Here is a 25,016-nt window from a genome sequence, read left to right on the forward strand (position 1 = left end):
GAGAGAATAGGTCTGTCCCTTGAGAAAGTGCCCTTATGCCCATTCCTGGAAGTCCATATCTCCCAATCTGACTTTGTCATCATGATGAATTTTGCTTGTCCTTGAATTTCACATAAATGCAACCATACTGCACACCCTCCTCTGTCTGGTGTCTTTCACATAACACTGAACCTGTGGGAATCATCCTTCCCATCACAAGTATTATTACTCTGCCCTTTTCCTTTGGTTTTTTTTTTTTAAGATTTATTTATTTATTCATTCAGAGAGAGAGAGGCAGAGACACAGGCAGAGGGAGAGGCAGGCCCCATGCAGGGAGCCTGACGTGGGACTCGATCCCGGGTCTCCAGGATCACACCCCGGGCTGCAGGCGGTGCTAAACTGCTGCGCCACCGGGGCTGCCCTCTGTCCTTTTTCTTTGTTGTGTAATATTCCATTGTAAGAATGTGCCACAATTTGCTTATTCATTCTACCATTGATGAATATTTGAGTTGTTTGGAGATTGGCTCTTGTGGTAAAGCTGCCGTGGACACATACATGAGCACAGTGTACATTTCTATTGGGTAAATACCCAGGAGTGTGCCTGCTGGGTCACTGTGCGGGTGTGTGCATTTTTAGGAAACACCGCCAAACAGTTTTCCTAAACAGAGTAGCTTTGCCATTTTATATTCCCAACAGAAGCTTATGGAAGTTCCAGGGGGGCCTGGCTGACTCAGTCGGAAGGGTCTGGATCCTAGGTCCAAGCCCCAAGTTGGGTGTAGAGACCACTAAACAAAAATTGAAAAAATAAGAAAGTTCCGGGATGCCTGGCTGGCTCAGGTCATAAAGCATGACTCTTAACCTCAGGTTCGTGAGCTCAAGCCCCATGTTAGGCATGGAGACTACTTAAAAAAAAAAAAAGTTCCAGTTGTCCAAATCCTTGCCAACATTTGGTACCATCAGGCTTTTTCATTTTAGCCATCCCAATTGGTTGTGTTGTGGTATTTAGTTGTGATTTTATATGCATTTCTCCAATGACTGATGGCATTGAGCATCTTTTCATATGCTTATTGACTACTTTGATACTGTTTTGCTAATTGTTCAAGTCTTCTATCATTTTATAAATTTTGTTGTCTCTTCCTTACTCATTTGTAGGAGCTCTTTATATATTATGGATATGCATCCTTTGTCAGATATACCTATTACAAACATCTTCCTTCTGGGAGAATATTTCAAATTATCTCCCCACATTCTGGACTGGGAAAGGACACAAGAGCAAATAACCACGAATTATTCTTTTTCTGTTCCTTCTTCATGAAGAAGGCAGGTGCCCTGTTTTATTGAATGCTTGTGACATGCCAAGGACTTTCCATCAGTTATATCAGTAAATAGTTATAACATTCTTATTTAATTCATTTATCCAACCTATATTTGAAAGTCAAATAGATGCCAGATATTGTGGGATGCACTGAGAACAAGAGTCAAGGTCTAAAAACAGACTGTGTTCCAGTAGGGGGTGGTGAGGCTGACTGTAAACAGGGAGACAGACAATCAAGGCCCTATCAGAGGGGGAAGTGCCAGAGAGTTGGTGGATGGAGTGACTGGGGGTGATTACGGACTAAGTGATAAGGAGCTGGGATGCGAAGAAGGAGGCAGAGCTAGCCATGTGACATTTAGGGGGAAGGGTGTTCTGAGAAGGGGAACAGCTAGTGCAAAGGCTCGGTGAAGCCGAAGTGCAGGAAGCAATGGGGAGAAGGATCCCGAAGAGGCTGAGTGAGGGGGTTTGAATTGAATCCAAGAGCCATGGGGATGGATTACAGTGTTCTGAACAGACTGGCATCGTGAACTTCTTGTCTTTTCAAAGATCCCCCTGGGCACCTCCAAACACTGATAGGAATAAAAGCAGAAGCTGGAGTCCAGGGCAGAAACAACAATAATACAGGTGAGCCATGATGGGAGCAGGACTAGGGTGGGGATCATAGAAGTGTGAAGCAGTGGGTGATGTCTAAGGAACATTTTCTTTTCTCTGTTTCCTTTTTTCTTTTCTTTGAATGAAGTATTACAAGGATAAGGTAAAGTACACAGATCTGAAGTTTCAGTTCAATGAATTTTTATGTGTATATATCTATGTATCCACCACCCAAACCAAGAGAGAATATGTCCGTCCCTCCAGAAAATGCCCTCGTGCCCATTCCTGGAAGTCCATATCCTCCAATCTGACTTTGTCATCGTAGATGAGTTTTGCTTGTCCTTGAATTTCATGCAAACGCAACCATACTGCGCGCCCTCTTCTGTCTGGTGTCTGTCACCTAACACAGAACCCAGGAGAACCATGCTTCAGGTTGGTTCTAATTGAAGATGGTTATTATCATCCTCAACTTAGAGGCAACTGAACCTCAGAGAGGTCAAGTGACTTGCCCAAGGTCACACATCTAAGACATGGGGAAAGGGCCTGAAAATCCGAGTCTGACTTTTCAATTCTATGAAAGATGCCATGTTGTGGGTGACATGGCCTTAGACAACCTAGAGATATGGGGATTCCAGAAGGTGGGAGGCAATGGTGGAGGGAGGACCTACAGGCCCGGAAAATCTACTTGTCTTTATGGTGGTCCCTACTTGCTCTGGGCTGCAGGAGAGGCAAGCAGCAGGCTGCAAATTGAACTGTGACCCAATGGGGCCTGAGGTGCCCCCCAAACCAGCCTGGGCCCTGTATGCCCAGCAGGACCCATTCAGAGAGACGACAAGGATCCATGGGCCCTGGGGAGAGCCAGGAAGCCCTGGGTGGTTGTTGAGTGTGTGTGTGTGTGTGTGTGTGTGTGTGTGTGTGTGTGGTGGGGGGAGCTGCGGCTGCCAGCCCCATTAGCACCACAGTCATTATCCCAGATTTATGTGTGTATGATTCTTCTCCCCCCACCCCGATCGCTCCAGCTTCTCCCCTGGCTGCAAACCCGACTCCCCCGGAAACAGCCGTGGAGCCGCCTGCCACCGGGCCATTAGCACGCAGGGAACGGGGTGTGGGGGGAGCGAGCAGTCAGCGGGGAAGGGAGAAGGGGGGGCCCGGGAGAGGACGAGGGAGGAGGAGGAGGAGGAGGGAGGCGGGAACTGGAAAGGATGGGAGTTCGGTGGCAAGATGCGGGAGCTGAGAGGAAGGAAAGCTCGCGGGGAGGGAGAGCGGCCCAGGCGGGTGTGCGCGGGGGGAGCGGGCGGCCGCGGGGAGCGCGCCCCGCGCGGGGGCTCCCTCCTGGGCCTGGCTCGCCGTCGGGGGGCGGCCCCGGGCCGGGGGCGGCGCCGCAGACCCCCCGGGCCCCTCCTCCCCTCCTCCCGCCGCGCCCTCCAGCCCCTCGGGGGGCGCACGAGAGGCCCCTCGATTCCGCGGGAAATCAATGTCGCGTTAACGCGAGGCTTCCGGGCGGGCGGGGGGCGCGCTTCATAAAGGATGCATTGTTCCCCCCGCCGCCCGCGGCGCCCGCCCGGCGGCCTGCAAGATGGCGGCCCCGGCGGAGGGCGCGGAGGAGCCCGGCCCGCCGGCCCGAGGGGGCGGGGGAGAGCGCGGCCCCTCTCCGCTGCCGGGGAAGGTGGGGACAGAGGCCGGGATGAAGGAGAGAAGGCGGGGAGGGAGAGAAGAGGGGGCTGGGAGGACGGGAAGGGGGAGGCGGGAGCCAGTCGGAGGGGGGAGGGCGGGCTGGCGGGGGGAGGGGGAGGGAAGGGGGAGGGGAGGGCTGGGAGCCGGGAGGAGGGCGGGGAAAGGCAGCCCGAGGAGGTGGCACCGCGGGAGGCTGGAGAGCCGGCCCGGGAGCTGGGAGGGGGCGGAGGTAGGGGGGAGGCTGGGAAGAGGTGAGGGGGAGAGGAAAAGGCAGTGAGGGGAGCCTTCAGGAAGGGAACGGACCTCCCCCCACCCCGAGCTGTCCAGGGCTACACCCCCCTCCGGCCGGGTCCCTGGCCCGCTGTCTCCTGCTTCCTGCGCACCCCCCTGGAGATGAACCGAGGAGCCCCATCCCCCCAACACGGAGGTGGCTGCACCCCCTTGGCCTGGCTCCCCACCCTCTTTCCTGCCCTGGTACCAGAAGTGCCAAACTGAGAGGGAACACACCTCCCCCATTTGTCTTCTTCTGGGCAGATGGGCAGCCTCCTCCCTCTGCTTTGCTTCCCAGGCTTCTGACAACCTCCCTCCCCTATGGCCCGGCTGCCCTGCCCACGGGTTGGCATGGGGCAGGACCCCCACCGTGTCCCAACTCGGGGCCTCCAGTGTGGACCCCGAAGAGCACCCCCCCCCCCCCGCCCTCCATTAGCAGGATGTTTAGGTACATCCGCATGGGTCCTGTTTTCTGGAGAGGCCTCGTGATGCACCAGAGAGGGGAAACTGAGGCAGAAGAGAGCTTAGAACCCAGTGACCTCCTTACTCCCCAAAGGTCCTATCCTTGGCCCCCCAACCACCCCGAGTCCCTCCTCTTTCTTGCCTACTCCCCCATCCTCCAGCGGCAACCACGATGAGAGTTTCAAGCCCCCCCCCATTCCAACCTTCCTGCTTCACCATAGGGGAGCTCCCAAACGCCTGAAAATATCTTTAAATTAGGAAAAAGAGCTAAGCCGCCAGGGTCCTTTGGTCTATTAAAGGAGGAGCAGAGGCCACCGGCGCCCCCACCCCCTTTACTCTGGTTTTGCATTTGAAGCCCTGACGGCGGCTCCAGCTGGAACAATGATGGGGCCTGCCCAGCCGGCCCCAGCTGCTTCCTTTTCAGTGGCCCTGTGCCCCCTGCCAGGTGTGCCAAAATTAGGACGGCTCCCTTCTTGGGTCCTTTTCATCCCCCCAGGGCTGCTGGGGCCTCTGAGGCGCTAATGAAGCCCCTGTAGCTGCCTGCCTTTTGCTTCGCAGAGCTGGCCTGGGGGAAGCCAAGGCAGGGCTGTGCCTGGAAATCTGTCCTCGAAGAACTGTCCCCAGGAACTGTTCATGTCCCATGCTCAGTCAGAGTGTTCTTGCACTACCCTCCTCTCCCCCTCCCTGCTCCTCCAATCCCTTCAAGTCCTGGTTATGGTCACTTCCTCCAGGTAACCCTCAAGCCTGCTGGCCTTTGCTCCTCACTGTTTCTCTGGTGGGGCAATGGGGTCAAGGCTACCTGGGCCTCACCTCTTTCTGGCTGTGTGGTCCCGGGGTGGCTCAGTTAACTGCTCAGAGCCTCAATTTCTCCATCTGTCAAATGAGGATAATAACAAAAGCCTGTGTCATGAGTCTTTTATGATGCTGAAAGGGGGTGATATGTGTAAAGTGGGTATGACAGCCCCTAGTCCAGTTGCTCTGGCCACGCTGGCCCCCACTGAGCCCCCAAACACACCCGTGTCCCACCTGTGACTTCCCACTAGTTCTTCTTTCTAGATATCCGTACAGCTCCTCCTCCCTTTATTCCCATCTCTGCTCATTTGTCCGCACCTCAGAAAGAACTTCCCTGGCCACTCAGTCCTCCTCACCTGTATTATCACCCGACATTCTATTACTTACTGGATCTCAGGCTCTGGAACCTGGATTCAAATCCTAGTCTCACAGTTACTGGCTGTGTGACATTAGGCATGTTACTTCACTTCTCTGAGCCTCAGTTCTGTCATTGGGATGGATAAGTGACTCAGTGAATGGGAAGCCCTCAGAGCAGTGCCTGGCCTACACTAGGGGTTGTTCCCAGAACTAATATTCCTTTTTTTTTTTTGTTTTTAAGATTTTATATATTTATTCATGAGAGACATAGGGAGAGATGCAGAGACATAGGCAGAGAGTGAAGCAGGCTCCATGTGGGAAGCCTGATGTGGGACTCGATCCTGGGACTCCAGGATCACACCCTGGGCTGAAGGCAGGCACTCAACCACTGGGCCACCCAGGCGTCCCATAATATTCCTTGTATTATTTCTGGGTACCCCCTTTCCCTCCTTCCCTCCTGAGGGCTAAGACTTCGGGGGTGATGTTCAGTTCATTCACCATTGTATCTTCAATGCCCAAAAGGCCTGGCACACAGTAGATGCTCAATAAATATTTGATAAATGAGTAATTCAATGAGGTTCTACTGGTTCTGTCCGAGCCTCAGGTTTCTCATCTGTAAAATGGGTTGCGAATAGCATGTGCCTCATAGATGTTCAGGATTCTGGGAGATAAATACTGCAGTTTCTAATTTTTATTTCTTTTCATTTTTTATTTTTAAGGATTTTATTTATTTATTCATGAGAGACACAGAGAGAGACAAAGAGAGGCAGAGACACAGGCAGAGGGAGGAGCAGGCTCCATGCAGGGAGCCCGATGTGGGACTTAATGCAAGGACCAGGATCATACCCTGGGCTGAAGGCAGCACTAAACCGCTGAGCCACCCAGGCTGCCCTATCTTTATTTTTTAAAGATTTTATTTATTTGTGTGACAGAGACAGCAAGAGAGCACAAGCAGGGGGAACGGCAGACAAAGGGAGAGGGAAAAACAGGCTGATGTGATGCGGGGCTTGATCCCTGGACCCTGGGATCATGGCCTGAGCTGAAGGGAGATGCTTAACAGACTGAGCCACCCAGGCATCCCTGGTTTCTAATTTTTAGAAATTCAAACTGCGCCCACAGCATAACGTGTAGTCTGTTGAAAGCCTCCATTACCTGGCCTAGGCAGGGAGGATTGTGGGAGACACGTTTTATTGCCACCAACACTCTCTCTTGCTTTCTTCCTTTGCAAACAGCGCTCGCTTGTTGAGTGGCAGTGTGCCCTGCTCCGTACAGTGTCTCCCAGCCCGCCTTGCTTCTAGAAGTAGCCGAGTGGCACACTCTTCTGGTTCCGATGAGGCCCAAGCAGAGGTCTGTCAGCAGGGGGTTTCGGGGACAGGTAGGCATGTTATTATCTGAGCTTCAGTTGCTTTGGCTGCAAAATGGAGATAAAATAACGACTCAGTGTGGTCAGGGTCTCATAAGTGACCCAGAGAGATAGCTAGGTGACCTGAGGAACTGGATGGTACTGGCCCCCGTGCCGTGTAGCTGCTGGCCTCTGGCAGCACCGGGTGCCAACTCCAGACTGTTCACGGAGGGAAAAGCAACTTTTTTTGTTGAAGCCACTACAGCTAGATATTTTGAGACTTGCAGCCCAGTGCACCCTAGAATGATGATATTGAATTTCTCTGTATCTCTAAAAGTGCTCCAGGCAGTGTAGCAGTTCGTTGATTTTTTTTTTTTTTTTAAGTTAGAATATAGAATGAGGCTTGGGCACTGCCACATAAAAAAGTGCAGGAGTGGATGCCTTTAGCTCGGTGCGGCCCAGAATGAAACTATAAGGAAAGGAGAATGTTATGGGGTGCATTGTGTCTCCCCCAGAAGATAGAGGTCTCGACCCCCAATACCTCAGAATGTGACCTTATTTGGAAATAGGATTGTTGCAGATATATTTAGTTAAGAAGGGGTCATACCAGAGTAGGGTGAGGCCTTAATCCAGTATGACTGGCTTATAAATCTATTCTGGAAAACAACACACAGACACAGATATGTGAGGGGAGAATGCCACATAAAGACGGAAGCAGAGGCTGGAGTGATGTGTCTACAAGCCAAGGAATACCAAGGATGGCTGGCAGCCCCCAGAAGCTAGAAGCAGCAAGGAAGGATCCTCTTGTAGAGCCTTCGGGGGAATGGGGCCCCTCTGATGGATTTCAGACCTCTGGCCTCCAGAACTGTGAGACGAGACCTGTCCTTATAAGGCTCCGGTTTCTGGACCTTGGTTGTGTCAGCCACAGGAAATTTATACAGGAGAGATGACAGGCAGCAAGACACAATGCCCAAGGCTCCCTGGAGCTTCCGGTTACCTGACCTGGAGCAAATCATTTGCCCACTTCTGGCCTTTGCATGCTTTAGCACCCTCTGCAGGCCCAGGGCACAAACATGAACAAGGAGTGTCCTCCATCAATGGGCATCATCTGGAAGCGTTTCCAGTTGTCCAGAATCTCCCCCCAGAATTAACACCTCTTGGCTGCTCTGTGCACATTGAGGTGGCTGCTGTCATTACCATGGATTTCAGGTTATCGGTGCCCTTGGCCTAGAGGGCAGGGAATGGCCCGTTCACCGTGCAAGATAGATCTATGTTCTGGACAAAGCCTATGAGTGTAAGTTGGTTTAGGGTTCCAGGCACTCAACAATGCCCTTCTGGTTAAAGCTGGAGAATTGGGGCACCTGGGTTGCCCAATCAGTTGAGCGTCTGCCTTGGGCTCACATCATGATCTCAGGGTCCTGGGATTGAGCACTGTGTCAGGCTCCCTGCTCAATAGAAAGTCTGCTTCTACCTCTCTCTCTCTGCCCCCTCGCCCCCGCTCGTGTTCTCTCTCTCTCCCTCAAATAAATAAAATGTTTAAAAAGAGAGAGAGAGAGAAAGGAAGAATGAATTAACACATGAGATACAGGAGCTGAATCTCAATGAACACCCCAGTGCTAGCATTGAAACTGCCTGGGTCCAAATCCCAGCCCTGCCCGGGACTGGCTGAGTCACCCTTAAGCAAATGGCTTTGTTGCTCCATGCCTCAGTTTTCCTGACTGTAAAATGGGGTAATGAAAACCCTACCTTGTAGGGCCACTTGGAGTATTAAGTCTTTAATCAATTTCAAGCCCATTTTTATGTGGGTGGTGTAAGAGAGAGGAGTCTAATTTCATTCTTTTGCATGTAAACATCAAATTTTCCCCAGCACCATTTATTGAAGAGATTATCTTTTCCGTATTGAATCTTCTTGGCTCCCTCGTCAAATATTAGTTGACCAGATATGCATGGGTTTGTTTCTAGTCTCCTAATTCTTTTTTTTTTTTAATGCCAGTGCTGTACTGTTTTGATTAGTACAGCTTTGTTATAATGTGGTTTGAAATCAGGAAGTGTGATGCGTCCAGTTCTGCCCTTCTTTCTCAGGATTGCTCTGGTTTATTTCAAGGATTAAATGAGATGATGTCTGTCAGATACTTAGAAGTCAGGGGCATACAGTAAGTGCTTAATGAGTGTAGGCCCCATGCATGTGCAGGCAGTGTTGGCTGAGTATGTCCATGGAAGAAGAAGTAAGGCCAAGGAGCTGCCTCCCAGGGCCTGAGGGTCAGTGCTGGTGGCCTAACACCTTCCACTTGCATGAATCCCTTCCTTATGCAGGTGACAGAAGAGCAAAGGGCTGACTTCAGGGTTGGAAGAGAGACCCAGACTAGCCTGACTCGATACCTGAATTTACTCCATCATTATTGAGCACCTACTGCATGCCACCATCTGATTTATGATTTGAAAGCCTTCTCTGACTGTGGAGAACCGGCTGGATGGAGATTGGTGGGGAGGGGTGTCCCTCGCTCCAATGAAAGTGAGAAGTGAGGATAGGTTGACATGAACTAGTAGCCGTGCAGATGGGGAAGGGTATATGGATTCGGGATAGGTTGGGAGTTGAAGTTGACAGGGATTGTTAATGGACTGGATGTGAGGGGTAAGAGAGAGAGGAGAATGTAAAGCAACTGAGTAGGTGGTTTACCAATCCCGGCCCTCCCTACATCCCCATGGCACTCAACATTTCCAGGTATTTATCACCATATAACAAGTTACCTCAAAAACCTAGTGGCTTAAAATGATATACATGTATTCCCTCACAGTTTCTGTGGGTCAGGAATCCAGGTATGGCTTTAGTGGGGTGTCTCTGGCTCAGGGTCTCTGAGAGAACTGCAACCAAGATGGTGGCTGGGGCCATGGTCTCATCTGAAGGCTCAACTGGGGGAAAATCTGCTGCCAGGCTCACTAGTTACTGGCAGGATCCAGTTCCTGACTGACTGTAGGTCAGAGGGCCTCCTTCAGTTCCTCGCTCTGTGGGCCTCTCCACAGGGCAGTTCACAACATGGCACTGGCTTCCCTAGAAACAAGTGAAGAAGAGAGTGAGAGAGAGCACCCAAGATGGAACCCACAGAGTTTTTGGAACTTAATCTCAGAAATGACATGCCATTACCTTTGCCACATTCTCTTGGTTAGAAGAAAGTCCTGGAGTCCTATCCACACCCAAAGAGAAGGGATCACACAGAGTCGGGATCATTGGAGGCTATTTCGAGGCTGCCGCCTCACCATGCACATCAATCCAATGGCTTCATACCACCAGCACCTATAACTCTTCGCCTGGGGGCTCTCTCTGGCTGCAGAGGCAGCTCAGGCTTGTCTGGGGCAGCCAAAAGTCCTGGAGGATCCATTCCCCCCGCTAGCATACCTCATCCAATGAAGGCTGGATGTGGGTGGATAAACAACCCAGCTCCCTCACCGCTCACACGAGGTAATTCTGGGGTGCGTGTGCCATAAGCCTCCATAGAGATTAAACCCAAGATATCCCAGGTTGACCTGCTTGTGGATACAGTCTTTGCTGGGTGTCCTCCCTTCCCTACTTCGCCTCCCCTCTCCACTACCAATGCTTCCTGCCATTGCCCGCCAGGTAAAGCACTTGCACTCAGATTGGGGTGTCTCTTCTGGAGATCCCAACTGTGTTCCTTTCTCAGGCCTGCTGTAATAAGTTACCACAAGCTTGGTGGCTTCAAAGAACAGAGGTGTATTGTCTCACGGTTCTGGAGGCCAAAAGTCTAAAATCAAGATGTTCGCAGGGCTACGCTCCCTCTGAAGGCTCCAGAGCAGGATCCTTGCTTGCTTCTCTCCTGGCATCTGGGAGCCACAGACATTCCTTGGCATTCTTGGGCACATGGCCACATCCCTTCAGTCTTCAGCTCTGTCTTTCCCGTGTGTCCTCTCCTCTTAGAAAGACACTTGTCATTGGATTCAGGGCCCACCCTAGCTCTAGTATGATATGGCATGGCTGTTAGCTAGTGACAGCTGCGAAGACCCTATTTCCAAATAAGGTCTCAGATCAGAAAGCTCCCTCGCCCTGAATGGCATTCTCTCCTGCAATTCCATCCATCTATCCTTCCAGTCTCAGTTTGAGGGTCCCTCTTGCAGTTCGGGGTAGGAGGCATGGAAGCCTCAGTTATACCAAGATCCTGTTACCCATTCCCGTCTCACCCGATACTCCCTTGTGAATGGTTTCCATTATTGTATTACATAGTTTTGCATTTTTTTTTAATGTTGCTCTCCCCGCTTCTAGAATGTGAGCCTGGGAAGGGCAGGCCCCGGGAGACCACTGTGTCCCTTTGTACCTGGTTCAGGCATGGTATATAGTAGGCGCTCAATAAATGTGCCTCTGCGGTTTCCCAACAAATTCTTCTGTCTGGGTGAGGGGGATGCACTGGGCCTCAGACCAGCATCACCCAACCAGACAGGTCACTTGGTGTCTCAGCAGGATGTTCCAGAATCTTCTTGCATGTACACGCGTGCGCTCACACGCACACGCACACACACACACACACACTCACATATACACAGAACGAGCCCTCCCCTCCTTCCCCGTCCCCAATTTCTCGACGGAATATTTTTTCCTGGAGCAGAAAATGAACCATTATTAAAACAACACGGCTACCGGCGGGAAAACCCATTTGCAGCGATTTATACCGCGTCACCGCGGCTGCTGAGAGGAAATGGGAGGAGAAGCGCCGGGTTTAAGCACTGGGTGAAGAATCGTGTTCCATCAGAGAGAGAACAGATGGGTGTTTTTTCTCCTCTCTCTCCCCCTGCTTAGACTTGGTGCTAGGAATCCATGTCAGCCGTGGGTTTTTTCCTGGTGGTGTGATGGGGGTGACAGGGGAGTGGGAGGCCGGGCCAGGCTGCTGGGTCCCAGGGGGAGGAGGGGCCCACTGTGTCTCCTGGGCCTGCAGGGCCGCCTGACCTGAGCCCCTTTTGCTATCATCACCTGGGATTTCCCTCCCCCTTTATTTCCTCCCCCATCCAAAGGCTGGTCCCTCCAAAGCAGGGCCCTACCCTGTCCCTTCGTCCCTGGCGTGTGACACACGTAGTTGCTGACATGTCTGCGGAAACGGGCTAACCCACCAGTACCAGTGCATCATACCCTGACATTATTTATGCATCCACCCTCCCCACCAAACTGTGAGCACACTGAAAGAACGGGGGCTCTTTCATTTGTTTCGTTCGTTTACCCACCCTCCCCAAAGAAAGCCTGATCCACGGCCAGCTTTGGGGTGATGGGGAGAAGAGAGGAACATGACTGAGTCATGTATCTGTTTAAAAGCCATCGGTGGCTTCTCTCCTTCCAAACTGAAACCTGTTAGCTTGGCTCCAATGGCTCTTCCCAGTTTAGACCCAAAACACCTGTTCACTTCCATCCCCAAAAATGCCCGGCCCCTGCCCTGACCCCAGGCACCCATCAGCTCTCTCTCTCTTTTTCTAAAAAAAATATTTATTCATGAGAGACACACAGAGAGAGGCAGAGGGAGAACCAGGCTCCATGCAGGGAGCCCGACGTGGGACTCGATCCGGGGACTCCAGGATCACACCCTGGGCCAAAGGCAGGCACCAAACTGCTGAGCCACCCAGGGACCCCCAAACCCAGTTCTCATGTGGTCCTCATCTCACCCAGAATGCTTTGTGTCGCCACCTCTCTGAACCTCTGGATTTGGGCACCTGGATGCCTTGCCCACTCCATGTCCACCTTCTGAGCCCCGGGGTTGGACACCCAGAGCCCAGACCAGCCCACCTATGTGCTGGGTCCATGCAGGATTTTAACAAATTATAGTGAGTTGCCAGTTTTTAAATAACAGGTAACTGTTGCATAAAAATCTGGATTCCTGGCTTTCCATCAAAAGATACTGCCGCTGAGGAGCTGAGGTCACATTCCCAGCAGGGGGTGTTCAGCAAGCAAGGGTGGCGCCCTGAGGAGAGGGCACTGGTTTGCTGGTTCTGGTTCTCACGTGGTGAGTAGTTAAGGGGACTCTGGACCCAGACTGCCCAGGTTGGAATCACTCAGCCTTCCTGTTCTGGAACCTTCCACTTGCTCACCTGGATCAATTCTCCTCACTTCTCCATCCAGCCTGGTGTCCCAGGAGACTGGGCTTTGTGGACTTCACTGACGGCTCCCAGGTCCTCTGGCTTGTGCTGGCTTCAGCCATTGAGGACTCCAGAGGTAGGGGAAGCCGGAAGCGAGGGTATTTATACCCACTATGAATGTATCATGTGTTTCCTGCCAGGGGTTACATGAGTCAATATGGTATAAGAAAAGGCTTAGTAAGTGTTGATAAATATTAACAATTATCATCATTCTTCACCACAGTCCCTACCACTCCTTACTGGCTCCCCGGCCCCGATGTTGAGTGTCAGCTGTGCCATGGCTGACACGGTTGGTCTCAATTTGGCTGTTTGGTGTGTCTGGATTACCTGCTGTCGCCTATGGGTTGTGGCTCAGCTCTGTGTCATTGCCTCTGCTGTGAGGGGTTCCCAGGAGGCCCTCCACCCCCCCGCATACCCATCTCTGTCACTCCTCTCCAGTGACGGAGGTGTCAGCATATGGGAGCGATCGATTCCTGGGCTCGCCCACTGCACCGCAAGCCCCTGTTGGGGCTTCATACATGTTTGTGGCCTGTATTCCTTGCCTAAGGCTGCAGTATCAAAGTACCACAGACAGGGCCACTTAAAACAAGGAATTGATTCTCTCAGTTCTGGAGATAAGAAGTTTTTTGTTTGTTTTTTGTCTTTTAGAGATTTTATTTAAGGGCACCTGGGTGACTCAGTGGTTGAGTGTTTGCCTTTGGCTCGTGTTGTGATCCCGGGGTCCTGGGACCCAGGCCCGTATCGGGTTCCACATGAGGAGCATAGGCCTCTCTCTCTGCCTGTCTCTGTGTGTCTCTCATGAATAAATAAATAAAAGCTTTAAAAAAAAAAGATTTTTTTATTTTAGAGAATGATTGCGAGTGAGCATGGGCAGGAAGGAAGGGCAGAGGGAGAGGGAGAAGCAGACTCCCCACTGAGCAGGGAGCCTGAAGCAGGACTCGATCTCAGGACCCCGGGATCATGACTGGAGCCGAAGGAGCCCAGAAGTTGATAACCAGGTGACCACAGGGTTAGTGCTCCCTCCACGGGCTCTAGGGGAAGGTCTTCCCTACCCTTTCCAGCTTCTGGTGGTTCTTGGCTTGTGACCACAGCATTCTAAGCTCTGCCTCTGCCTCCATGTGGCCTTCTCTGTGTCCTCTCCCCTTCTCTTCTCTCAGGACACTTGTCATTGGATTCAGGGCCCACCCTGATCCACGATGATCTCATCAAAAGATCCTTAATTTAATTACATCTACAAAGACCCTTTTCCCCAATCGGGTCACAGTCACAGGTTCTGGGTGGACATATCTTGTGAGGGCCACCACTCAGTGCAGTATAGACTCCACGGCCTTCTGGAGTCTTGCCTTGCTTTCTTCTCTCTTCGCTCACTCAATCTTTGTTTTTTTGTTGTTTTTTTTTTAATTTTTTTAAATTTATTTATGATAGTCACAGAGAGAGAGAGAGAGAGAGAGAGAGAGAGAGGCAGAGACACAGACAGAGGGAGAAGCAGGCTCCATGCACTGGGAGCCCAATGTGGGATTCGAACCCGGGTCTCCAGGATCGTGCCCTGGGCCAAAGGCAGGCGCCAAACCGCTGCGCCACCCAGGGATCCCATCACTCAATCTTTGGAAGCAAGTGGATGACCAGACCTTGGACACCCACCTTTTGCCCCTTGGCCTACAGTTGGGGATGAAGGGGGGTGGTTTCCTCACCAGGAGGGGAACAGAGGCCCCAGTGCCATCTGATGGCCCTGTTTCCAATGCAGGCCGGACCCTGAGGAAGGCTGCTTCTCTGTGGGCTGCCAAAAGGCTGGAGTGAGCCCCCGACCTTCCCCTGAGCTTGCAGAGAACACCCGACGAGCACCACCGATCATCCCTTTGGCACAAGGCTGGGTTGAGTGGTTGTCATTTCTCCTTCAGATGCCAGAACTCGACACTCCAGTCAACAGTCTGCAGGGCCGGCCTCTGACCTGCAGCCCATTTCTTTCCAGGCCTGACAGGTTGGGTTGAGAGGGAGCGCTCCCCTGAGCTGAGGCAGGCTTCTTTGACTCCAAGCTACTTTAGCCCTCGCTCCCCAAGAATGCCCACAGCCCCTGCTCCACCTTTCTCCAGACAGTGATGCCTCCCTTTCCTCTGACACAAAATGGCCAGCTGGCCTAGGGCCCTGTTTTTACAGCTCATGTGAATTAACTTTTTTTTTTAATTTTTATTATTTTATTTTATTTTTGTTTTATTACTATTTATTTATTTATTTATTCATGAGAGAAAGAGAGAGAGAGAGAGAGGAACAGACACAGGCAGAGGGAGAAGCAGGCTCCATGCAGGGAGCCTGACATGGGACTCGATCCCAGGCCTCCAGGATCAGGCCCTGAGCTGAAGATGGCACTAAACCACTGAGCCACCCAGGCTGCCCAATTAACATTTTTAAAAAATAATTTATTTTTTAAGGTATAATTCACCCCACATTAGAATAACCATTTTAAAGTGTACAACTCAATGCGTTTTTGCATATTCAGGTGTTGCGTAGCTATCACCAGTATCTAGATCCATAACATTCTCATCGCCCCAAAGAAAACCCTATACCCACGAGCAGGCACTCCCCATCCCCCTCCTCCAGCCCTGATCAACCACTGATCTAATTTCTGTCTCTCTGAATTTGCCTATTCCGGACATTTCTTATGAATGGAGTCATACAATCTGTGGCCTTTTGTGTCTGGCTTCTTTCACTTGGCATAATGTTTTCAAGGGTCATTCATGTTGTAGGGTTAACTCTTTTACTGTGGAGCACGTACTTCTTAAGAATATAGCTTAAGAATACCGAATTAAAAAAAAAATATGTTCCATCCTTGTCACCACCGCCTAGCGCAAGATATAGAATATTCCAGCCTCTTGTAGGCTCCCTGAGGCCACTTTCCAGTGAATGGCCCCATCCCCAAAGCATCACTTTCCCAGTGGCCCTCACCTTAAGTGATTGTACCCCACCACTCAAGGGAGACATGCCACAACTGGGGATCTGCTCTTGGCATCTAGTCGGGGGAGACCAGGGATGCTTCTCTGCATCCTCCAATGCAGGGCGTAGGTCTCCCACAGCAGAGAATCATCCAGGCCCAAATGTCAGTGGTCTACACTTAGGAAAACTTGGGGTTCCTGGACCCCATAGATTACTTCTGCCTGTCCCTGAATGTCATGGAACAGGACCATGAAGTGCACCCTAATTGTGTCTTATTCTTTTCCTCAGTGTCATGTCCTGAGATTCATTGTGCGTAAGGCTCTCCACGCGTTCCTGGTTCGGTCTTTTTCATCACTGCATTGTATTCCATTGTGTAAATAGACAGTTATTTCCCTTTTGCCAGTCGATGGCACATGCTGGTGCCCAGGGTCTGACGATGATGAATGTGTCTCTTGGTCGCAATAAGTGCCTGTCCCCAATGGGAATAAACCCAGGAATGGAATTGCTGGGTTGGAGCAATTTAACCTTAGTAGACCAGTCGGTAATAGTTAAAGCTCGGGGGATGTTGCACAAAAATCCTGACTTCTGGCTTCTCTTGAAGAATCTATTCTGGCAACTCCGAGCCTGACTTTGCACGTGGTAGCACTCAGCTGGAGTTAAGTAGTAGCAAGTGGCTGCTGGCTTAAAAGGGGGGTGCGTCTCCAGCTCTCCACAGCTGCCACCCTCCCTCCTCGCTGCCTCACACCTGCCTCATTTCTGTGTTTTTGTTCCCGGGTCTGCATTTGGCTTTGTGGCACCTCTCCTGGATCCGTGCAAGGTCAGGAATCCCTTTCTACCCTCCTGTGGCCATGGCCTTGACCCTCATCTCCCTTCTCAATTCCACTCCATCTCACAAAGCCTGCGGTCCCTTTAGACCTCTATTTTTCAGCTTCTGGGTTCTTGCTGTCTGATTAGGGGTCACTTCCCCAGAGCAGCCTTCTCTGAGCCCTCTGGCTGGGGAGGGCCTCTTGGGGGTACTCTCCCATAGTCCCCACTGGTCTTCCATGGCTCACATTTGTACTGACAATCTTTTGTCAGCTCCCAGCCAACTGCAACTGCATCTGTCTTATTCACTGCCATTTGCCCACCACTGGCTCAATGCACAGGGAATGCTGGCCATGGGGCATGGGGCATGAAGGGGAGAGAGGGAGAGCCCTCCTGCCAGATGGAATAAACCACTTACCTGGCCATACCCTCTGCAGAAGCAAGCTGGGCTCCCAGGATGATCTGAGCGGACACACCTCATCCTCAGAAGCTCTTTCCCCATGGCTGGCCCAAGGGGTCAGGGCCTGAGAAGTCTCTCCCCCAACCCAGTCCATACCAGTCCAGGCTGGCCAAGCGCAGGGCCCCCTCCCTGGGGTCCTTAACTTCCCACAGGTCGTCCCACCCCCAACCATTCCAGCTGTCCCTAAACACTGTCCAAATGTCCCCCAGTCAAGTCCCCAAGGCAATAATTCCTTCGCTTCTCGGACTCAGACTCCTCACCTGCTCACCTGTCTCCTCACCCCCCCCACCCCCCGCTTTGCCCTGCGCGCCCGGGGTGGTCCCCTCCCAACTCCGCTCTCCCATCGGAGCCCTCAGATCTCCCCTGCTCACACCTCCTCTCCCCAAGAATCCTGACTCCTCCTCCCTCCTCTTCTCACACCTCCAACCTCCCCTTGGCTCGCTTTCTCCTTCCTCTCAGCAGCCCCCACCTCAGACACGCTCCCTTGGTTCCTACTCGGTGCCCCCAGCCTCCAGCTCCTCCGCCGCCTCGGCGCTCTTCCCCCTCCTCCCCCCGCCCCGCGGCCGCGCCTCCCGCGCACCTAGGGGGGAAGGGGCGGGGCCTCCTCACCTGGCGGCCGCAGAGCAGCGGGGCAGCGGCCCCTAGCGGCCGGGGAGGGGAGCGCAGCTGGGCGCCCCTCCCAGTTGGTACCCAACTGGGAACCCACCACCGTTCCCGCCGGCCCGCTGCTCAGGCTGCACCCCCCTTGCTTCCTTTTCGGGACTGAGAGGGGTGGGGCGCCTACAGTTTTCAGTGGTGGGTCAAGAGGTGACATTTTATCAGTCCTGATTGGGGGGGGGGCAGTGCAACAGTTAAGGGGTTCTATTGGCTCCACCTCTAAGCTATGCCTCAGATCTGACCACTTTGCCCTAGCATCCTGTCCCAGGCCTCTGTCGCCTCTCACCTGGACTGATGATGGCAGCCACCTCCCCGCATCTCCTGGCTCCTTCTCAAATCTCACCTGTAACTTTGTTTTAACAGATGTAAAATCCGTATAACAGAATGAACCACTAACCATTTTCAAGTGAACAATTCACTGGCATTTAGTACATCTTAGACCACCACCTCTATCTAATTCCAGATCTTTCCATTCCCCCAAAGGAAACTTGTACGCATTAGGAGTTTGTGGCCAACCCTCCCCCACCTAGACCCCGGCAACCATTAATCTGCTTCTGTCTTTATGGATTTAGCTCTTCTGGATATTTAATATAAATGAAATCTTACAACAGCTGGCCTTTGGTGTGTCTGGCTTCTTTAACTCAGCATAGTGTTTTCAAGAGTCATCCACTTTGTGGCATGTGTCAAGACCTCATTCCTTTTTATGGCTGAATAGTATTCCCCTGCATGGAGATCCAACATTTTGTTTATCTGCTCACTCTTTGATGGACATTTGGCTGTTCCCACCTTCTAGCTTTTGTGGATAATGCTGCTGTGAACATTGGTGTACTAATATCTATTTGATACCTGCTTTCAATTCTTTCAGTATACACTCAGGGGGTGGAATTGCTGGGTCAGATGGTAATTCTATGTTGTTTTTATTGGGGAACCACCCCTATTATCTGCTAAACATTGAATAGCAACACGCCATTCCCTTGCTCGTAGCCACCCCTCTGTTGGCTCCCCCTGTCACTGAGAATCCAATACAGATCCTCCTCATGGCCCTTGAGGCTCTGCCTCCTGGTCCCACCATGCTGGCCCTTGTGCTCTTCAGATAGTCCTGCCTGTTGCAACTGCAGGGCCTTTGCACTTGCTGTTCACTCTTCTTGGATCACACGTGATGGGCACCTCAGCTTTCAGGTTTCAGCTCAAATGTCTCATCCGAAGAGAGCCTCATCCAATCTGTCCCATTATCTCCCCACCTCACCTCCTCTTTCCCCCTCATTCCCTCCCTCCAGTCACACAGGCCATATCATAGATCCTTTGCCCACCCAGCATATTTCTGCCTCAGGACCTTTGCTCAGGCTCTTCTTCCTGCCTGGAACACCCTTCCCCCATGACTCCTCCCTTGCCTCTTTAGGTCTTTATCCAAATCTGTTTCTTAGAGGAGGCTTCCCTGACTTCTCCTGTCTAAAATTGCAGCTACCACCATGCCCCCTGCCTTTTTTCCTTAATCTTTTCCATAGCACTATCATCTGACATCCTATATCTTTTGCCTGTCTGATTTCTCATCTATCTTTTTTATTAGAATGTCAGCCCAAGAACAGAGAATCTCTTCTGCCTTGTTCACCACTGTGTCCCCAGCAACTAGTACAGTGCCTGGCATACAGTAGGTGCTCAGTAGACATTTGTCAACTAGCTAAATCCTCCCACCCCCAAAGACAGCAGTTGATGTTAACTCTGCCCACACTCTATCCTCCTGACCCAATTCTGAGACCTTTTTTTACCTTGCTTTTCACTTGAGTGAGGGTATAGGATGGGATGGGGTTTGAACAATGCCCAAGGTGTGGTACAATGAGCCCCCAGGAGGGCCAAGGGCACACGGAGCCCCGCCTGCTTACCCCTCAAGGCTTGGACACCTGCCATCCACTTCTCCAGCACCCTGCTCACTTTCCAGGGCTAATTCCAGCATGCCTCCTGTGTCTGCCTTACCTACTGGAACCAGAATGCCCCTGAGAGAGCTTTCAGTCTTGTTCTGGGGGCACTAGGGCTTCCTGAACGCCTAGCCCCATGCCCACACTAAGGGCAAGAAAGTTCCTCTGCACTCTGTGTTTGAGGAATAAATGGAAGGAGGGAATATATGAACCGAATGGTACAATGACCTGCAGGATTGGGCATCCTGTGTTGAGTGGGCTCTAGGAAAAGGCCCAGCTGGGTGCATCTGGCAAGTACTGGAGGCCTGGGCATTGGTCACTTCCTCCTGAGTCCAGGAGCGCCCTTTCATCCCCATCCACTGTCTCCCCCGACGTCTCTCACGTGTGTTATAAGGTCTGGCCTGGCACTCAGGACCTCAGCAGGCACTGAGGACCTAGGGAGCCTGAGGCAGGACACAGGGACCGAGGGCTCCAGGCCTGAGGCCAAGGTTGCAGGCATTGGAAACGGGAGGGTGGAGGAGCGGGGAACCGGACATGGGGGTCCGAGGCAGGGCACAGGGTGGGGACGTTTGGCACGGGTGAGGTGAGCCATGTCTGAAGCCGAGGTGCCCTAGGTGCTAAGGTGCGCAACATGCAGGGTCCCCCAGATGGGAGGATCAGAACGTGAGTTGCTCTCGGGGCGGGACACCCTGGGTGCGGGGGTTTTCTGTACATTAAGGGTGCACGGAACGTGGGGTACCGAAGGCGCGGGGCACGCTGGGCAGGGGTAGGACGCCCGAAGCGAGGGTCACCCCCACCCTAGGGAGTGGGGGTCCGGGGCGCCGGTACCGACCCCGCACGGTGCAGGGCACGCGGTGCCGGGGCAAGACTGCGCGCTAGCGCGGACGCTTGGGTTCCCGGAGCCGGGCAGTTCTCGCCGCCTCCATTGCGGCTGCGCAGCCGGGGCTTGGCAAGGGGGGGGGGGTCGTGAGGGATCCTTTGCGCCCCCACTCTCTCTCCCCATCCTTTGCCTCCTGAGCCCCTTGCCCGCGAGGCCAGAAGACCGGGATGGAATGGCGCTGGCTAACGTATCCGGGCTGAGAGCAAGAGCAGGAGAACGAGGAGGGGCTGGGAGGGGGTCCTGGCTGGGATTTTTTCAAACTGAGCCGGGAGTCCCTTAAAGCATGCCACCCCTTCGTTTTTTTACAAGTAAAAGCCGCCCCTTCTCACAGTACCCGGAGAACTCAAGTTAGAACTACCTCACCTCCTAGGCAAGCTCAGAGAGTCCTAGGGTTATTCTGCTGGTGTGGGGGATGGGGGTGGGGGATGGGGAGTGGGCTGCTCAGGGCCCAGGTGTGGGGGTGGGGTGGGGGGAGGAGGCTCGGAGCCAGAGGGCCCTGGAGATGTCCAGCTGTCTCTCTAAGCTGCACATTCTTTCCCCTTCCCATCCTGCTGGGTTTATAGAACGCTGGCATTGCTCCCCCCACTCCCCAGCATCCCAAAACCTTTCCTGGGTCCCATCAGGTGCTGCTGATATATCTCAAAGTGGGAAACTGAGGCATCGGGCGGGTGAGACACACCCCCTTCCTCATCCGCACCCCCCACAGTCCTGAAGTCAAGGAACCACAGATAGGTGGAATCCTTTCTCCACCACTCTCTGCTTTCATCACAATTTTCTCTCAGATCCAGTCGTTGGGCCTCACCACCCAGATTCAAGGCCAGAGCGCTACAGCCATGGAGTCCTGGGCATGAAGGGGGAACAGGCCCACCTACCCTCTCTCCCTTGTTTTAGGAATTTTATAGGGCCTGATGTGTCCCGGAGGTTCTGACCTATGAAAATCCCTGCCTGGTCCTGGAATAAAGGCTCTCCATAAAGGGGGGCAGGGAGGGAAGCAATAGGTTGCTGTGGAGGTTGCCCCCTGTCACTCAGCAGGCCTGGAAGTCCACTGTCTCTGTGTTTCCCCATGATATGCTTCTTGGAGGGTTCTTAGAGGCTGGGTCAATTTGCTTACAGATGTTCCATGTAGGCTTTCTTAGATACTCAGAGTTCCCATCCAAGTCTGCCCCAAGTTTTGTGTATTTACCACCTCAAACCCTCCCACTGCTCCTTCCACCATTCATCACCTGTTCTGCAGAGCCAAGTTTGGGTGGCAATGCATTCTCTTTCCTGAAGACAGACATGGGGAGTTTGCCCTCCTCTCCTTCCTCAACCTATTCCCTTCCTCTCTAATCCAGATCCGGATTTGTCTGCCCTACTTCTCCACAACACAGCCCACCGTACAAATGCCCACTCTGGACCCACCAAGATTCAGCCAGGACTTTGGATTTTGCTTGCGCTGGCTGCTTTACTATTTAGGCCTCCATTGGCTGGACTCCCTTCCCCGAGGTTCCAAACCAGGGATTTGCTCCTCCCCATCCAACACTCCGGAGTTGCACCCATCTTTCATAAAACCGAGCCAGCGGCCAGGCTTCCAGGTCCTGTCTCCTGAGATCCTAACCGGATCTTACCTCTCAGGACCTTCCAGTAGCCCTCACCCCTCCAGTACCCCCCACCTCCAGCCCCCACCTGGCACTGAGTTATCTATTCTGCTGAAGTGCTTATTTTTGGCCTGGGGCCCGGTTTTATAGCCCCCACTGTGGGTCTTGGCAGTGACACTCTGGTTCTGGGGATCCGAGCCAGGTTGGGCAGCCTTCCCCACCCTGGAGAGGGGGTGCGGGGCTCCCTCTGCAGCTTCAGCCTGAAACCTGCCCCTCACCTCACTCGGCCAGATGCCTAGGAACCCTCTGGTTCCTTGCCCTACTTCTGCAAGTCCGCCAGCTGCAGTGTAGTGGCAGGGCTGTGGAATTCCGTACCGGGTTTTAGCTCCGGCCGAGAACCTAAAATGCAATTTTTTTTCTCTCCGCCCTCCCCCTCTTCCCCCCCCCCACTCCGCCTCCTTCCAAGTCCGCGTCCCCTCCCAAAGCGAGACTTTTCAGGCGTTTATAGATACAACCTCCACCTCACACTCCCCTCCCCGCTCCTGCTGCCCCGTCAGCTCCAAGCCCTTGTCTGGTCGCCCAGGATCTGCTCCTGGGGTCTTGTCCTGTCCCGCATATTCCAGTCCAGGCTTTGCATCCCTCCCTCGTCTTTTATTGTAGGTCTGGTCTCCCAGGGTAGCGGCCTCCTCAACGCGTTCCCCTCGCAGCGCCCCTGGATCCTGAAGCCGCTTTTACCAGCCGGCTTCGCTGCAGCCAGCGCTCCGGATCCCTCCGTGCGAGAGTCCAGCCCTCCTTTTGCCCCTCCCTCTTGCACGTCTCTGCCAGAAAGGCTGGGGCAGCCCGTGCCGCCCCGGCCACTCAGCAGCCCCCTCCTGAAGCCCCCTGCGAGCCCAGGTCTAGGAATTCTAGGCCGGGTCTTGCTTGCTCCCACTGCATTAGGCATGACGCATTACTCCGTCTCCCGAGGATGAATCCGGCCCCAAATTTGCGTGCCCCGGGTGCATTTGGCCCTGTCGCAGCTACACCGCCGCCGCCCCCCTTCCTCCCATCTCTGTCTAATCCAATCCGGGTTTTGCATACCCCTTGCAGAGCTCCTCCATTTCTCCCTCCGCCGGGCTCGGCGCCTCTCCTTTACTTAACTGGCGGCGAAATCCTCTCCGGTTCTTCCTTGCGCCCGTCTCCCTTCCCCCACTCCCCGTTCCGACGCAGCGATCCAGCACGTCGCCTTCCCTCTCTCCGCTTTTCCAGAGGGGCCCGGAGGAGGCCAAGGGGAGGGAGTCCAGGCCGGGTTTTCGGTTCGGCCCCCGGTGCGCTCGCGCTGGTGGCGGCGGCCGATCCCCGGCGGCGGCTCCGGGCCGGGTTTTGCGCGCGCCCGCCGCCCCCCTCCCGGAGCGGGTGCGTCGGGGAGAGGGGCGAGCAGGCGGCTTGTCATTGCTGGTGCCCGGCGCCGGCTCGGTCCGCGCGTCCTGCGGTGCCCACGGGCCCGGCCCGGCGCCCCCCCTCCGGCCGCCCCGGGGGCGCGACGCCGCCGCGCCCGCCTCCAGCCGCGCCCCCCCAGCTCCGCGCCGCCCGCCCCCAACCCGAGCCCCCCGCGGCCACTGCGGGGAGCCCGAGCCGTCGGCGCAGGAGCTGTTGGCGCTGCGGCGCCTCCGCCCCGCCGTCTGCCGAGGAGGCCCCGGCGGATGGGGCCGCGCGGGCCCCGGAGCGGCGCCGCCGGGCGGCGGGGGGCTGCAGGGGCGCCCCGGCTGGCCCGTTAACCCCTCGGCCGCCGCCGCCGCCGCCGCCGCCGCCGCCGTCGGAGGGGGCTGGGAAGTCGCCTGGGCGCACACGTGCCGCCTCCGTCGGGGCCGCGGAGCTGCGGGGGAGATGCGGGCCGCTGTCGGCGCCGCCTCGGGGGGCTCCGCCTCGCCCCAGCCCCCGGAGCTCTGACGCCGCCCCCGCCCCGCCGCCTCCGCCGCCTCCCTCCCCGGGAGGGGCGCGGACCCGCTCGCCCCCAGCCCCGAGCCTCCGCCGCCGCGAGGGGGCCGCCTTTGGAGCTGTGTAATCCGCTCTTTTTTTAATTTTTTTTTTTTTTTTTTTTAATTTTTGGTGAGTGGCGGCGGTGCTGGGCCGGGGGAAGGAGGGGACACGGAGGCCGCCCTCGCCCCGCCACCCCTCACCCTTCTCCCCCCCGCCCCGGTGCCGGGAGATGTGCCGGGCGGGGGGCCGGGGTTCGCGGAGCCGCAGGAGAGACGCGCAGGGCCGACCCCAGAGCGGCGCCGGACAGGTGAGTGTCTGCGGGCCCAGGGCGAGGGGGACGCCGCACCTGGGCCAGGTGTGCGGGCTGGGGCGGGGGGGGCGGGGGACGGCAGCGAGGCCTGTCCGGGCCGCGGAGGGGGAGGGGACGCTGGAGCCGCGACTCCCCGCACCTGAGCGGGAGGGGAGTCGGGGGCGGCCTGCGCTTCGTACCCAGCGGCTTCCAGCGGCTCGGGGGTCAGGAGGGGCGGCCCCCAGCGGGGCGCCGGGGACGCGGGGGTGCGGATGGGCGGCCGCGGGGTGCCGGCGGGGGGAGGGGACCGCGAGTGTGCCCGCGCGTGGCTGCGTGTGCCCGCGCGCGCGCCAGCCTTTGTGGGGAAGCGGCGCGGCGGTGCCTGCGTGTCCCCGGTGCGTGTGCGCGCGGGTGCTTGGCGCCCTGTTTGTGTAGGTGTCTGGGTGTGAGCGGAGAGGGTGCGTGTGCGCGCCGCGCGGGCCCCGGCCCCCGAGGAGCCGCGTGGGGGGCTGGCAGCGCAGGATGCTGGGCCGCGGCTTGTTTTTCCCCCGGAGTCCGAGACGCGGTCCGTGGGGAGGGGTCTGTCCGGGTGTCCGGCCGGCTGCGGCCGGGGGCACGGCTGTCGGGAGGTGCGCCCGCGG

At 54.8% G+C, this 25,016-nt stretch overlaps 1 protein-coding gene and 1 long non-coding RNA gene across 6 annotated transcripts in view; one reads left to right on the forward strand and one right to left on the reverse strand.

Annotated features, from left to right (window-relative positions):
• Positions 1–1,311: 1,311 nt before the first annotated feature.
• On the reverse strand, positions 1,312–23,484 carry LOC125753184 (uncharacterized). The gene is made up of 4 exons (XR_007404360.1): positions 23,208–23,484; positions 6,593–6,851; positions 5,102–5,164; positions 1,312–2,285 (listed from the first exon to the last, which is right to left on the reverse strand). It is a non-coding gene; the product is annotated as an uncharacterized LOC125753184 (long non-coding RNA).
• The window catches only part of ADGRL1 (adhesion G protein-coupled receptor L1), a 65,492-nt gene continuing 42,132 nt past the window's right edge, over positions 1,657–25,016 (forward strand). For 2 of the 5 annotated variants that reach the window (XM_025457779.3, XM_025457780.3), the window contains exon 1: positions 24,103–24,393. The gene's annotated coding sequence lies outside the window, so the exon portion shown is untranslated. Of the gene's footprint in view, positions 1,919–24,099; positions 24,394–25,016 lie in introns of those variants that run through there. The other 3 variants (XM_035703568.2, XM_025457782.3, XM_025457781.3) reach the window with 3 other exon arrangements.

Source organism: Canis lupus, chromosome 20, assembly GCF_003254725.2.
Source record: "Canis lupus dingo isolate Sandy chromosome 20, ASM325472v2, whole genome shotgun sequence".
In the NCBI taxonomy this organism is placed as follows: Eukaryota; Metazoa; Chordata; class Mammalia; order Carnivora; family Canidae; genus Canis; species Canis lupus.